Here is a 16,080-nt window from a genome sequence, read left to right as displayed (position 1 = left end):
CCACTGAAATTATACTGCTGTTTTCATAAGCTATTTATTTCCTGTGAATACCTTGGAAAAATTCTTAGAAGAGACTTAAATGAAGACAGTATTGTAACTTGGCAAGTTCACTTCAAAATTCATTAATGCTAGTTTTCTGTTTTCCTTTGTGGAGCTCTGGTGCCTGTCGTCAATAGTCAAGGGGAGAGATGGGGGCTGTTTTGTTTTATTCTGATTCTACAGAGGAAAATCCTATTGGCTTCAGTGTTTGGCCCTAAAAAATTATTGAATTTCCCCTAGGAAGCTGCAACTTTAAAATATTCTGTGCTGATGCATTTTTAAGTCTGCCCAGATGTAAAGTGTTTACATGAATTAACTTCACTCTTTGAGTACCTGAGACAGAAAGATTTCCTAATTAAAGAAGATATATTCTGTATTAGTCTTTCCTATCTATTGTGATTCAATCCATATGATCAATCTATATTCCTTATGTCATGGATTGCAGAGATCATCCAACCATGGTGATTTAACATAGTGCCATGCTGTGTTTGTACAGAAACACTGCACAAGGGAGATTCCAAAGGGATTTTAGCAACCCCTGTCTAACACAGGAATTTTGAATAACATTACTTGGCCATAGGCAAAAGAATTTCCTTTTGGCAGTTTTTCTCTCCAAAGAAAACACAAAAAGTGGAAGTTAGATAGTACTGTTATTAGAACTTTGTTGCAACAAGAGAAAAAGTGGTGTTCACAACAGCATGGATGCAGCAGCAGCTGAGAGACAGCTCTTCTGATGGACCTTCGTTTGCTCAGCCTCTTTCCTGGATTCAGGTCTTCACGGAGCTGATCCCTCTCTTGGACCATTCCTGCACATCCCACTTCCTTTTCTTCGAATCCTCTATATCATTGGGAATTTTGGAGGGCAGAGAGCAAGCAATGAGGTCAATGTTGAGATTTTTCTATTTTAAGTGTTAGTTACTAAGGAGATGCTTGGAAATAATAAGGTTTTCTTTGTGTGAAGTTCTAATGGAAATAAAAAGATGAAGACTGAACAATCCTGTCAAAAAACCCACAAGTGAAAAAAGCCACCCATACTTCCCCTTGGCTGCAACCTGAATGGTGTAGGAAGCACCAGAATATAGCAGGTTTGTTTCATGCACTCACTAGACCCAGGGAAAAATGTTAATATTTTCATAGAAAACATTTCAAAATAATGTCCTTTCTGCAACATTTTTTGGGTTCTCAGTTTTTTTCTGGTTTGTGTTTTTTTCCCTTGCTCTCCTTCTATTTCACCTTTACTGGTGAAAGAAAAGGAAGCAGAAAGGTGGTAAGTGATCTAGGTAATTAGATACATAGCTAGTATGTGACAGTGACAGGGCAGTAAATATGCCTTGAGGTAATCGGGCCTGTTGAATTGAAATCTGGTTTTCAAAGATTTCCTCCCATACGCTCAGCATGCGTCAGACTCGTGCTTCGGTTTCAGTGAGTGGCATGCCATGCTGAAGGCATTTACACAGTTGTGCACGAGGTAGCTAATGGCACAGTGTGACACTATTTGCTGTCCAGCCAAGAGAATATGTATTCCTGCTCCATTGCAAATACAAGACAGAATTGACTCTAAACAGTCCATTTATTCTTTTGACTGCCATTTATCACCTGTGTATGTTGACTTGAAACTTAGTCTTGTTTCCATTTACTTCTTTATGCTGTGCAGGGACAAAGCAGCAGTAGATACTTGAACAGTTCCCAGTTTTCATTAACAGTTCTCATGTTAAGTTTCTGTTCCTAATCAACTAGAACTGCTTTAGGCTTTAGAGAACTGGCTCGCTCTTTTCCTTTAATCGTTTCATGCCGTATTCTGATGGCATAAGGTAACAAAATCATAGAGCACTCCCCTTCCTCTGTTAGACTGAGCTCCTATTTTGAGTCATCCCCCCGCTGGGTGCAAGGTTTTCTGTATTTAAAAGTTGGTTCTTATTTTTAGAGTCTCTTTTAGAGTTTGGCATTAGATACCTAGCAAATTCAAATTGAAATCACACAAGATTTTTCTTCTTCTTCTTAATACTGCCAAATAGATGTCCCAGGCAGTGGCATAAAATGACCAGGAGGTCTGTAAAAGGTAGTCACTGGTTCCTGTTTCAGAATTTCACAGATGTGACCTGTGTTCGTAGGAAAGGCTCGGTGCCTGCCAGACCTCTTCGGCACTAGCAGTCGGGGCTGTGCCCACCACAACATGCAGCACTCCTCACCCCACTCCACCTGCCTGGACCAAGCTGCTGCCACAGACGCTCACGTTCTGGTCATGAGACCCACCTCATGGCATTGCAGCCATACTGATTAGGTTTTATTAAACCATGTGTACTGAGGTATACATGGTAGCACTCAGTAGAGGAAGAAAGTGGGTTTTTGAAATGTGATTTAATATCAGTAGCTGAACTGGAGAATGATGCAGAGAAGTGGAGCTGGAAGGGAAGCCAACATATCTCAGAGAACACAGGCATGACTCAGAGTCACAGGACCCTGAACGCTCAAAGTTCTAGCATGTAAAACTAAATATTAAAGGACTACTGGCTTTTCGTTCCATCTCCTTATTTTGTCTTTCTTTGGGCCATTTTTTATGGTAGCTTCTCCATCAGCTACATGGAACACCAGATGAACTAAAAAATACTGGGTTTCTGCCTCTCGGAATGAAATGTCATTTTTAACAGGGTAGTCCTTTGGACCATGAAGAGGTAATATGCACCAGAGGGTGACTATTCCATTTCAGAGTTGATTGTGTTACTGAGGCAAATGGTGTAATAAAACCCAGCATTAAACTTTGAAGAACTTGAGACAACTTTGGAAAAAAAAATTCTTAACAGAAGACTTTCTGGTCTACGTTTGGACTACCATTTAAATGGATGATAAAAATTTGGCCATAAGCCCTCTTCCCTCCTTCTCCTTTCCCCTCCTTCTCCTAGTGCTGCAATTTACAGAAGCAAAAAGAGGAAATCTGATGATGACATTTTTCCAACTGTAGAACAATTTTTGCTTAGTGTTCTTTGCATAATGTTCTCATTTCTTACTCCCTTTGTGCATGACAGTAGGAAGAAATGGTTGCTGCAGGACTTGGTGTGCCCATGCTAGCTTTCCTTCAGAGAGCAAGGCCAATATGAAGGCTGAGGACCCAACTGCATGGCTTTTAGCCAGGGTCCCAGGTAGTTCCCAGTGCCCAGGCTGAACCCTGTGCTGCCGCACGGTCACTTCTGTGAATACTGGATACACTGCCTAGGGCACAGCTAGGATCTTATAACTGATTCTGTTGAGACTACTGTCTGGATACATCCTTAAGTTATTTATCTTTATTATGAATCTTTAAGGAGACAGGCACATAGCACAATGACACATCCACAGTGATTTCCGTCAGATGGTCTCAAGATATTTTGCAAGGCATATTTGTGAGAGGAATACACCTTTAGAAACTGGCATTCCACTATCCCAGAAGCCCTAGGACTGCTGGCATATCAGCATTCAGTGTCCCTTTCTGAGAGCAGACTATATCAGATTTTTTAGAAGACAATGAAAAAAATCCTTGTAAAAGAATAGTTTATTTATTTTTAAAGGAAACTAATAGTGGCTAAGTTGCTGGACCAAAACTGCTAATCCAAAATTAGCAAGATATGTTGCATGGACACATTAACGTCCAAATAAAAGAAATCTCCCTCTGCCTGTTATATAGAAGAGTTTATAAAGTCAGGAAATATTATGGACAAAAAGCCTTAAGGAGTTCAGAGAAAAATACTTGTTGAATGAAGTGCTGGGTGATATTACATCTGAGAAATTAGAGGAATGGCCCAAAGCTGATGAGCAGGAAATTTGGCTTACTTGGCGAACAACAAAAGGATAATCCTTTTCTGCTTATTGCCCTTTTGTGTCCATAATTTGATGCCAAGAGGGCTGAAAGGAGTGAGATTTACCTTCGTGGCACAAGGTGCTCACAGTCTGCTGGGACTTGGGGGTTCTTTATGGCATTGTTGGACCTTAATTCTCCTAATGCTAAGAGACAAAGTGGGCAGACAGAGTCGATGGGAAGGATCCAAAAGATAACCCCATTTCTACTAGCTTCTGTTAACTTCTGAATGATATCCAGGATGTGAGGTTCAGGTTCCCGTTCCCAGCCTGTCCGTCCTATCTCCTTTTCCAGTTCAGTTAATCTTTCTGTGTTCTTGCCATCTGTTTAGTTAGTCTGTCCTGAGCTGTTTCTTTTGCAACACTGCTGCAAGCCTGCAACCAGCAAGATAACCAAGAGCGCTGCCTTTGACAGCCCAGCACTAGTGTAAATTTGCCAGGTCTCAGAGTGGCTGATAAGGCTTTCTGCTACTTTTTTTCTTTCTCTAGCAGCAAGCTTGGAAGAAATAGAATGAGAAAAGGACTCTGCTGGTGTTTTGCTGTCTTGTTCTCCCTCTCCTCTTTTTTGTCTTGTGTTGTCCTCGAGAAACTAGGAGTCAGTTTTAAGTAAGAATAACAAAATCACCTTTTTTCTGTTCTACCAAATGGTAGAACAGGTTGGTAACAGTGGTAAAAGATTCAGAACAAGGGAGTGAAGGAATCTTCACAAGAACTTGCTGCAGTGAATGGAAAGGGAAAAAGAAGGAGGGTTAACTCCCTTTCCTTCTTTGCCCAGGTCTCCAAAAATGTCCAAGTGATTATTAACAGTGACTGTTTGTCAGCATGCCATAAAAGAGAAGATCACGTTAACACCTGTGAATCTCTATGCCCAACAGTTTCATTTGAAAGAACTCAGAGCAAATGTGCCTCCTCTGCTTCTGCCTTCTTTATTGACTGCTTGTTTGTGCCATTGCTGTAATCAGTGCACATGGCACAATGCACGCTTCAGCCTTAATATGATATTTAGAAAGGCAGTTAAATGCTCTGGCATCTTTACAAGAAAATTTCCCACCTTCAGATTGTCCATGATGAAGGAGACAGAACTTCTCAGCCACTAAGTTCTTCTCCTTAATCATTTTATGGCCATGGAAATTTGGCATTTATACCTGTTTCAAATATGTTCCCTTGAGTCTGTTTCTTTTTAAAGAATGCTACTTTTTACCTCCTTTTTCATTGAGTTTAGCTGATGACAAAGCATAGCAAGGAAGGCTGACTGGAAAACTGGAATTCTGTTTCATTAAACTGCGGCTAGTTCCAAAATTTGTTTCTGTATGCATGCGAATGCAATCCGCGACCTTTTCACTGAAAACAAAGCACAACTCTGAGACGAAGCCCCCTGCGAAGGTTCATAGCGGCTGCACTCCCCAGGAAAGGGCGAGAGCCCTCTGGAGAGCTTTCACTAACTGGACTGGGATTGGAAAGTTGGTTTTCCACACGTGGGAGAAAGCCAAGGCCTTTCTCTTAGCTTGATCTCTCCTTCCCTCCATATATCATCTGGAGAAGTTATTTTGCCAAATTTTGGTGAACTGACATTTCAGTGTTTGAATGCTGCAACAAAATGACATTTTCTGACAAAAAAAGATTTGTCAAAAGACTCCTAATGTTTTATAGTTGAGTGCCCAAATAACGTTCTCTGTACAATTCATTATTGTATAATCTTTTTTGAAAAGAAGCAGCTCTCTAATTTTTTCTCTCATCAGTTGCACTGAAAACAGCATTCCAGTGTCGATGCTTAAGAATCAAGTCTTTTATCGCACAACTTTGACGACAACACTACTGTAGAAAAATAAATTGACAGCACGTTTAAGAAAACTGAACTGTACAACAAAGCCAACTCGTAAACAAAAATTAGACTCACTTTTTTCTGAACCCTTGTATTTTTCTGCAGTATTACTTGTAGGGTTTCATATGCATTACTTAGCATGGAAAATAAAAAAAAATATTGCAAACAACTGAACTATAGGTGAAGCTTGAGCCAGAGACAATAAAATGAGTTCTTATTGTAGCTGAACTGGCAAAGTAGCCCCTTCAGCTCTGAGAGCTGAAAAGGTACCCTCAAGTGTACTGTGACATACTTGAACCAGCATAAAATGGAACTGCCACTAAAAATACGGATCTCACCCTTGATACAATTTATACTTCTCTTTCCCACCTTCATCTCTTGTCTATGTGGTCCCTTCCCACACAAACAACAGCTTTAGCCAAGCTTCTTCCTTGATCTTGTTCACCATGAGGCCTCCCAAGCATGTGCAACAGGAATAAAGGATGAAGCAGAACTGGGAATGAATGAGCAGCTGGAGACAGACAGAACAAGATTTTTTTATTCCAATGGCAATGCCAGTTTAAGCAGGATAACAGCATTTGCTGCTACCTGGTAGTTTCTCCAGATAAGGCCACCAGAAGCTGCAAATTTCCCTATAAAAGTTGGGCTATGGGGAGACCTATTTTTTATGTCAATTGTCCCTCTGCGTTTTCAGTACAACAGAAAGGAAGCATATTGGGACCATCCTGAGAAAACCCATTTTCCTGAACCATAGCAGATGGCCACGAACTCTTTAATAGGTGCTTGGCATCCCCCAGGCCCAGGCTGTATTATACCAGAGGTAACCTGTCTGGCACATCCAACAGCCGCGTGTGATGTGCAGCATAACACTGGATCTCACTCTCCCATCAGAATTTAGAAGATTCACATACCTATTATTTCTCCAGCTATCGGGAGAGGGAGTTACATCCTCAGTTGAAAAAAACAGACTATTTTATTGACTAAACAGTATCATTCCTCTAAAAAAACACACACAGGACATAAACGCAGATGAAGTGTTAAGTAATTTCCAATAGTTTGAAATACTTATATTCATACCATGCTTGTATACTTTTTTCATCGGAATACATTTTGCACTCATTAACTAAGATGCTATTCCATTTAAGTCAATTGGGGCTTCTCTGGTGTATCTTAGAACAGAACTGGAGCCAAGATATGTATCTTACTCAGTTCATTAGACTCTCCAATGCTGTAGATTAAATAAGCAAGTATGTCACTAAATCTGTTCAGCATTAAAATGATACAAAATGTATTTTTCTTCTTCCAACTAAATAGTTTTCTTCAAATCTGAACCAGATGGAAACACAGTGAGTTATCTGAGATGAGCTCATCTGGACTTCTGAGTGGAATGTCCGACATTTGGTCGCACATCTTGAGATGTGAGTTAGGGTCTGAATGGGGAAATTTTTATCATCTTATGTTTACTCTTGCAGATAGGCTCATTAGCTTCAATGGACAACAAGTAAAATAAATGATATGCCCACACAGAGCAAGACCATGCAGGATACATTTCTGTATAAAATATCTCAAATGTAGTTCGCATTCCCAAAGACAGTTGTCCCCCAAAAGTCCAGCAAACACAGTAAGTGGAAACTCAGCATCAAAATTAGTTAAGAAATCTGGAGCAGCTCTTTTTTTCTATGTCTTCCATTAAACCTGCTTTTGCTATGTTAGTCTGGGAGATTAATATTTCTGGGGGCACACTGACTTGTAAGTCTTTTAGGGAACCAAGCATACTGTTGCCATTTGACTAATTAAAAAAAGCAGGCATCTAAATTATTCCTTTTTATAGTTACAGAAAAATTATGAGAGGAATTTACAAATATAAAGTGGCAGATATTAAATGCCCTTGTTTACAGGATTAAAAACAAATGGTTCCAATGAGAACTCGCTCCCACATGGCAATGCTACCAGGAACTACATACATTTCAGCTGTAGAGTCATTTTCTGTTGTCAGGTACACTGAATGCTGCAGTGAAACCACTCTTGTGTTGAAGAAGTACCTGTCCTTTATTAGCCCAATCAGGCTAATCTTGCCTCACTGAATTCAGGGGAGCTTTGCCATTGCCTTCACTGACACGAGAATTTTACCTTTAGTCAAAGCCTGAACATGAAATGCGTTGAGCTCCCACATCTTCAGCAAAGTAAATGAGACCTGAAAGTACTTAGTACCTTCTCTACATTATGCACATCTGATTTTTAAACAGTCTGGTGATGGCTGCTTCAGGCTAATTTACCAGGCTTCCTGATAAGATAAATTAGCATAGGTGGAACTCCTCTCCATGAGAATTAAGCCGCTTCTAATATTTAGACTGAACAGGTTTGGTTCTTTACGCTGCATTGAACTGGGGCCAGCATACTTTTAATGTGCGACTCTCCTGACTCCCATGAGCAAGCTGGAAGAGTCTATTCTGTGGCAATGAAGAACAGAAAATCTGTATATCTGAGAGAGATTTAGCACCCATCTGCCTGAAAGTTTCTCCAAACTCTATTCTAGGTTTTTGTTGTTGGGTTTTTTGCAGTTTTTTTTGGTTGGTTGGTTTTCTAAACACTTCCTATCACAGTCCTAGAATAAAGGACTCAGTCAGGACATCACAGGACATCAGACATCACAGAAATTCAAACAAAAGTATTTCTAATCAGAATGGCCTGACTTTATTCCTCCTATGACTCCACTGCAGTTCAATAAGTTTTTTGTATTTATTCTTTCCCTCTTTTGGAAGGAAGACAGTGAAAATAGCTGCATTTAAACAAACTTCAAGCTTATAAGACAGCTTTCTATTCTGAAGAATTCAGAGTTTTTGTGGTTTGTTTTTTTAATCAAAATCAGAGACATGAGATCTGATTTGTATTGGTTAAATTCCGCTTTCTTCCTCTTGCCTAATGTTTCTTCCTGGCTGGCCCTGCATCTTCAGCCATGTGTAGCCAAGAGGAATCATCAGGCATGGGGACATTAGTGGAATTTAAACTGACTAAATCTGGGTCTTGGTGCCTTCATTTTGTGACTTTCTTTTTTGATATCCTTGAAATGCTTGACAGAGGCTTAAGAATTCATGGACTGAGATCTAGATTATTACTTGAACAGCAAAAGATGAAACAGAATATTCTGAAACATAAATGAATTTGCACATGGACTCAAAGCTGAATTTATCCAGCAGAAATTTCTTTGTAGGACTTAATGGACACCAGAAAGAATGAAAAATAGTGGGATTAAAAAAAAAGAAAGAAAAAAAAAGAATCATACTTACTGGAGCTGTGGACATTCTCAGGATAATTAGTTACATATGTTTTGGTTGTGCCCTAGGGTAAAATAAGTTCTGGGATGAGGTAATAAATAAATTAAATGTGGTTTTGGAAATAGTTATCCCTAACTACCCAAAATGTCCACCGCTAGAAGAATTTGGATGAAGCCGACTTTGGAAGTCTGAAAGGACCACAGACACAACTTTTATAAGAGCAACAATACTGCAAAGACACCACAAAAACTGAAGTCAGCACAATCTTGAATGCTGCTGATTGATGCACTGAGCTAATCTAATTGATACATTTTGAAAAGATTTGTTTGAATAAGCTAGGTAATTTGGAAATGAGCTATATAATAATTTACCCCCACATAAAGTCATCATTTATTATAGCACCAACTGAAATACTAGCTGCATCTTTTGTACACATGGATGAATTCTATAAATACTGAATTGCTTTACACTGCCACCACCCCCCCCCCTTTTTTTTTCTTTTTCACTTTTTAGAGTGGAAAATGTAAATACAGCTTAGCTTCACTTATCATGTCATATGTTCATTTACTACTGTTATTCAGTCTTGCTTGCAGTACCTCTAGAGCAAACTTTTAACCGTTATGGGTCAGATCCAGGTTAGATCCAGATCTTGTCCTGCCCCTGTGATGAAATACAGAACCTGCTTCACCCAGCCACTCTGACAAGACAGATTTTAAGTCCTTGACTAATCACTAGGCTTGTTCTTAGGGCTAATTTCCATTTTCAGTGGAAAAGACAACTTTAAAGGATTTGACAACATGCTGGGGTTTTATTTGGTCTTGTAGGGGCAAGGAGCTATCAGTAAATTTACCCAAGTCTCCTGAGGTTTTGGTAAACTGCATAATTTCCTTCTCACAACATGGCTGATAAGCCTCACAACTTGTTCATTGAATTTTCCAGAGGACTTCATAGAAATCTAACCATTTTAATCATGTTCTTGGGTTGGACAACAAAATATTAATACTTAGTCTACAGGATCTAACTAATTTCTACATGTCCTTGCTATAAAGTCAGCTATTCAGTTGTTTGACTCCATTTTAGCTCTTCTCATTCCTCCTCCATTAGATGCAGGATGATTCTGTGCTGGCAGCTCCATAAGAAGAGCCTCCAAAGTAAGAAGGACTCTTCCAGTGGGAAATAGGAATCAGCAAGTCCTGAATCTGGTGTATGTTCCCAATACCTCTAGCATTTTATTAAACAAATGGACAAATCAAGGCCAGGCCAGCTTACCACTCCTGCCCCTTTGTGTCAGTTTAAGCCTCAGCCCGGTCAGAGATAATGGAAAATTCAAATTACTCCAACATCCAAAGGACTGTACTCAAGGACTAGACTTTAGTCTCTTCTTAGTCAGGAGTTCCCTAGTCTTTGGATTCTTCCATCAGTAAATTTTAAGAACTTAGCAAAAAGATAACAACAAATATTAACTTACAGTTCTGTCTTGCTGTTCTCCCACTTTCTCCATTTAGAATAAAAGTGTAGACATTTTTCATTTATCTTTTTAACTTTGAACAAAATAAAGGGATGCTAGCATTTCACACCTTTAAACCATTCTCAAGTGCTAAGGAGTAAAGGGAGAACCCAGAAATCCCCTGTTTAAAAAAAAATAAAATTTAAATTCTGGAACTTTATAAACTGCCTTTTCTCATCCTGAAAAATTCAAAACAACTACAAGACTGTTAAAAAAAAACCCCACAACATTTTCTTAAAGGAATTATTTCCAGAAAGGTATTGGAATCTTCCAGCTAGCCCTATCAAGCGCATAAGTCTTCAGATTGCCACTGCCTTACCTCCTACATCCAGATGTTCCTTCTTTCCCCATTATGCTGGTCTAAATAATCTGCTCAGTCCTTGCTCTCCAAGAAACAGCCATGTGTCTTGTTCTTAGAAATCCACAGGTGAAATTATGCACAACCACCAATTGCCCATCACAAGAAGAAAGAGGAAAACATCAGTTCCATTTCTGCTATCTGGCATATATTTATTTTTAAAAAATAAATTTAAGAATGTGCTAAATTTACCAATTTTTCTATACCTGATAAATACCTGAAAATAATGCAATTTCATCACTGGACAGCAATGGATCTAGTCTTTTAATCTATCTTATGCCTTAGGTGACTACCAGCAGAAGACTTTTTCAGATGGACAATGGCCAGGTCTTCAGTCCCCTACCATTAATATAGTCACTTGCATTAGAGAAGAAGCTCTGAACACCTACCCTGTGAAGTTAGCAGAAATTTACTCTCATTTCAGCATCTGTATATACCTATACAAGGCCACTAACAGAATCCAGCTGAAATATTTTATGCCACAGTCAGGTCCTCACTCATCTGGGTAACTCACATGAAAGCTGGAACCTCTCTTCTCTTTAAGTAAACAGAGATGTCTAAGAAATGAAGGAAGTACCCAAGCAACATAAGAAATTGGGTATTTAACTGAAATCTTGAAGGCAAGAAGTAACTCTACAGGCAAAAGATATCATGGAAATGCTCAGAACAAATTCAGGGCCATCAAAATAACAAAAGAAGAGATGATTACTGCTGTGCAAAACTAGCAGAGGTTGACTGATCAGAGATGAAAAACCTGTGTTTCAAATAAGGAGCTTAATCAATCTTTGTTTGGCTAGTTACCTCATCTGAAAACTGTTTCAGCTGTGGTAGGATTTTACTTCAGACTGACTAACTCTAACCACAGCTTCTCCCCTCTTCCTGTCATGAAATCAAACACTACAATTTTACCTTGCATTATGTACCACAGTTAGTCAAACCTCATGAACACACACCCAAAAGAGGAGAAAGAGAAGATGGGATTTGTGGATAGCTGATAAGAACATATTTCTGATGCTGATTATCAACAACTGATAGGAACACCCTCATAGATTAGGAATCCAGTGTTGAATTGTTTCTTACCAACATGTTTTTCTAGAACCTCCTTAAGAATACAGGTTACAGCTGGGAAATATTTTTCACATTATTAAAATTATTATTATTGTTATTATTATTATTACCAAAGCTACCAACACAAATCTGATAGTTTGCATGTTCTAGTTTCATTTCCCTTGTGCCTGTGTAGCAAACACTTTATTAGTCAGCTCTCTAGCAGAGCTTGGAAGGAACAGGAACTCCCCCAGCACTGGTCCCCTATTCCTATATATTCAGGTACCCAGAGTAAGACTTCCGCAAGCAGGTAACTAATTAATCAAAGCGAAAGAAATTTTCCACTTAACATCACTCAGATTGGATGCCTCACTGCTGAGTTCCTCAGCTTTTTTTCCTAGATGTGAAATTATTTGGGGTGACTAATGGATTTTAAAGATTGGTATGAATATTCACTTTGGGCATGCAAGCTACTACGGGATGGTTGTGCAAGCACCTTAAACCTAATTTACATGGACCATCATCTTACTGTAGTGAATACCAGGTGAGTGTTTATTAACACAGCCAGAGCTTCTGAAGAAAAAGTTGTGTTCATTTTGTTTTAGGAAGGTTCCCTTCAGAAGATCTTCTGATGCTTTTGTCCAGAATCAGGCTTACAGTAATATCCATACCTAAATTCACATCCCACTAAATACCTTCAGAATGACCTTTATGTGAAAGCAGTATTAAGAAAATTCATCACATTCAAAGGAGAACAAGGACTGCACTTACCTCAGAAGGCTACAGATCAGTGGGTGTGCATGAAAGTAATCTGGGAAATACTGGTGGTTGCCTGTCCTGTTCCTGTACTCTGGGTTCCCAGAGGGCCTGAAGTTGACCACTGTTCCTAGTGGATTTTCCTCCAAAAGTAATGGGCCTTAGCCAGTCCCTAAAGAAGCTGAACACCCTCTCCCCACAACCTCTCAGCAAAGTATATAAGCAAAAGAAAAACTGGGGAAAAAACAGGCAATGATGGGAGAAACAGGCATGACTAATGAGAGAATGAAAATAGGCTCAAGTCCCTGGGACTTGAAAATAGGCTCAAACCCCATCAGGCATCCCCTCCTGAGGTTGTCACAGAGCAGCTGAAGCACAGCAGAGGAAACTGATGGGGAGGTGTCCTACAACCTGGTGGGTCTTGCGTTGAGGCATATAAATAAAAAGGCAAGGGGAAAACTGAAACCAAAACCTGATTAAGAGGTTTTGGAGAAGCCTTAAGAGGGACTGCCACGAGGTGAAGTCAATGTGCTTGTACATCGTGCTCTTCCAGTTGCCACATAAAGGACGTGTCAAGGGACCTGCACAAGTTGCAAAGTAGCCCATGAACTTATTATATGAGCACTTCCACATAATATCAAACATACAGACTAAATCTAAAAATGTTGTATGAGCAACTATATTTTCTCAACTGAATTTAGCAATGCATTCTGTCCAAAGCCATTGAAAATCATCTTTTAATAGCAGTCATGGTCTATGTTCTATCAGCCTATTTCTGAAACACATTCAAGGGTGTTACAGAAATATGAGGAGGTATTGTGGGTTAAGATAATCTGGACTCTGGGCATACGTGGGCAGTCACGAAACACACATTAGACATAGTTGGTGACTAGAGTAGGTTAGAGTTAAGCAATTTTCTACAGGATTGCACTTTACAATGGTAGGAGGGAAATAATCTTAATCACATAAGTAGAACAAGTACCATTCATTCACTTCTTGCCATAATGGTATGTCAATGCTTGTAGACCTTGCTCCAAAATCCTGTGTTCTGAGCAGCAGCAGTTTGCAGTAACATGACTGGTAGAACTTAAGTAAATTAGGATACATAACTACTAGATATAGGGCTATGCGTTGCATCATTCTTAATATATTAAAAGCTAATAATTATCTTGATTTTTTACAATATCAAATGTAGGGCTTTAGCACAACTCATGCTTATTTTTTTTGGCAAGCAGAGAGCTGCTGCTGTAGTTGCACCACCAGACTGGCATTCAAGAGATGTAGGGTTAGCCACATGTTTCCTGTGTGACTTCGTATAAATTGCTTAATCTCTGTTTCTCAACTCCTCATCCATGAAACAGAATTATTTCCTTGTGCCACAGGAATGTGTATTAAAACACATGTATTAATGAGCAGGTACAATGGTGACACAAACTATATAAAATGGAATTTAGGAAAATATCAGTATTAATTGAAACTAGCAGTGAAAGCTCTCTGTATTCATACCTGTAATTTATTCCTGACTTAAGCCCACTCTACTGTTTCTGCAGACGTATGCCAATACCCCACTGGTAATTTTTTTAATTTTCTGCTTAATTCCCTAGAGAACATTGCAAAAATATAGTATTTATCTAGATAGTATTCTACCAGAATATTTTTTTTACTATTTCTTTCAACATGTTGTGGCTAAAATACATGAAAAAATTTCACAGTACAAGATCATAAAAAACTATTTACATGACAAATGGGAAATAATCCCACGAAACTTGTCTCCTTCAACAATTTTTGCCAGTGATAAAACTATTGTTGAAAATTTGTCCCATGTGAAATTCAGATACGTTAGAGATGAAACTGTGGGTAATTTGCGAAGTAGAAAAAATGCAAATAGATTATAGCAATGCCTATTTTAGGACCTTTGATTAAAAAATGCTCTGGTTACGTCTTGAATATATTGAAGCAACTGTTTTCATGGCAGGTAAGGGAAATGGGGAGGCGAAGAGCGAGGGATGATGTAAGATTGCACAATTGCTCCACGTGGAGTGAATCTGCTCTAGCACTGAGGAACCGTTTGAGGAAGCTGGGAAAAGGAGAAGGGTGTGGCTGGTGAAACCATGTCTCTCAGAGCCATAACCACATGTTTAAAATAGCATTGAAAAAATACACTGTGGACCATCTTTGTTGGTTTTTAGTGCAGTAAGCTTTCTACACAACTCCTTTAAAACAAGCATGCGTACAGAAGGAAAAATAAGAGCCGTGGGCGGCATAAAGCATGTCCTTAACTTCCACACTCCTCTCAGTTCTAGGCAAGAAGGATCTCCCAAAGCCAAGGCTCTATGTAGTTATTGTCTAACTGAAATATCCTCTCTAGTGATGCACAGTGACAGAAAACGTTTATTATTGATTCCATAGAAAATGAAAGAACAGAAAAACAGGGAAAATACTCATTCTCATTCATAATAAAAAGAAATGTGTGGGTTTATGCATCACGAGTATAGCTAGGCCACAGTTAGGAGGAACATAGTATTCTGGTAAAATGAGTTTCCACTTTAATTTTATTGAAGAAAAATATTTCATTTAGGCAGGGCAAGAGATTTTTCAATGCTAAAGAAATAACAAAGAAAGCCATGCAACTAAAAGCAGTAAGTTTGCAGAAGGTCTCTTTCTAACCAGTTATTTAAAGGGAGGGGAAGTAGACATGGAACTACCACAATCACAGCTACTGTTTGAATTTGACAAAATGCTTCAGGGGACAGTAAAACAACAGAATGAAAACAAAAGAGGTCCTCAAAGTGATCCATCTCAAAACAGGTCAAAAGGCCCTTATGTCACTTCATGCTAGCCCCTATTTCAAAATGGTTCAGAAAGCCCTTTCCAGAGGGCAGCAGTCCCACACCTAGCAGGCTGAGTCAGTTCTGAGTAGCCGCGCAAGAAACTTCTTTTCTACTTGCACAGCTGCTTCTTTTTTTTTTTTGGTTTAAACTGAGGGGTGATACCAAGGCATGTAACCTGACATGACACCAGGATTTGAGGTTTTTACTGTATGGAGTCAGTGCAGTTGTTTGATCAGTTACTAAGATAAAAGGAGGCCTGAATAAACAGGTACAAGACAGCGCATCAAACAACCAAAAAGTATTTTCATGCTGTGTCTCAATGTTGTAGGTCTTACTGTGTTTGATATGCTATTCACATCCTTAAAATTGCTAGGAGAGGGCCAGAGTCCTCTCACTGAGGTCTCAGACTAGCAATCATTTAAATTCTCAACTGGACTCATCAGCCTTATTGCAGGTATTTGCTCTCTCCTGAATGCTGGCTCAGGGTGATATGAGCAGTTCATTCCCTGAAAAGCTGCTCTTTTGTCAAGGTTTGTAAAGCAAAATTTACAGAATCATAGAATCACAGAATCAATCAAAGAATGGTTGAGGTTGGAAGGGACCTCCAGAAGTCATCT

General features: G+C 39.1%; 1 long non-coding RNA gene across 1 annotated transcript; it reads right to left on the bottom strand.

The window, feature by feature from the left end:
* Positions 1-6,078: 6,078 nt before the first annotated feature.
* LOC140651689 (uncharacterized) lies at positions 6,079-10,877 on the bottom strand. The gene is made up of 3 exons (XR_012042474.1): positions 10,791-10,877; positions 8,977-9,028; positions 6,079-6,200 (listed from the first exon to the last, which is right to left on the bottom strand). It is a non-coding gene; the product is annotated as an uncharacterized lncRNA (long non-coding RNA).
* Between the last annotated feature and the right edge of the window lie 5,203 nt (positions 10,878-16,080).

This window comes from Ciconia boyciana, chromosome 5 (genome assembly GCF_034638445.1).
Source record: "Ciconia boyciana chromosome 5, ASM3463844v1, whole genome shotgun sequence".
Taxonomy (NCBI): domain Eukaryota; kingdom Metazoa; phylum Chordata; class Aves; order Ciconiiformes; family Ciconiidae; genus Ciconia; species Ciconia boyciana.
This window is presented reverse-complemented; position numbering and strand designations above follow the sequence as displayed.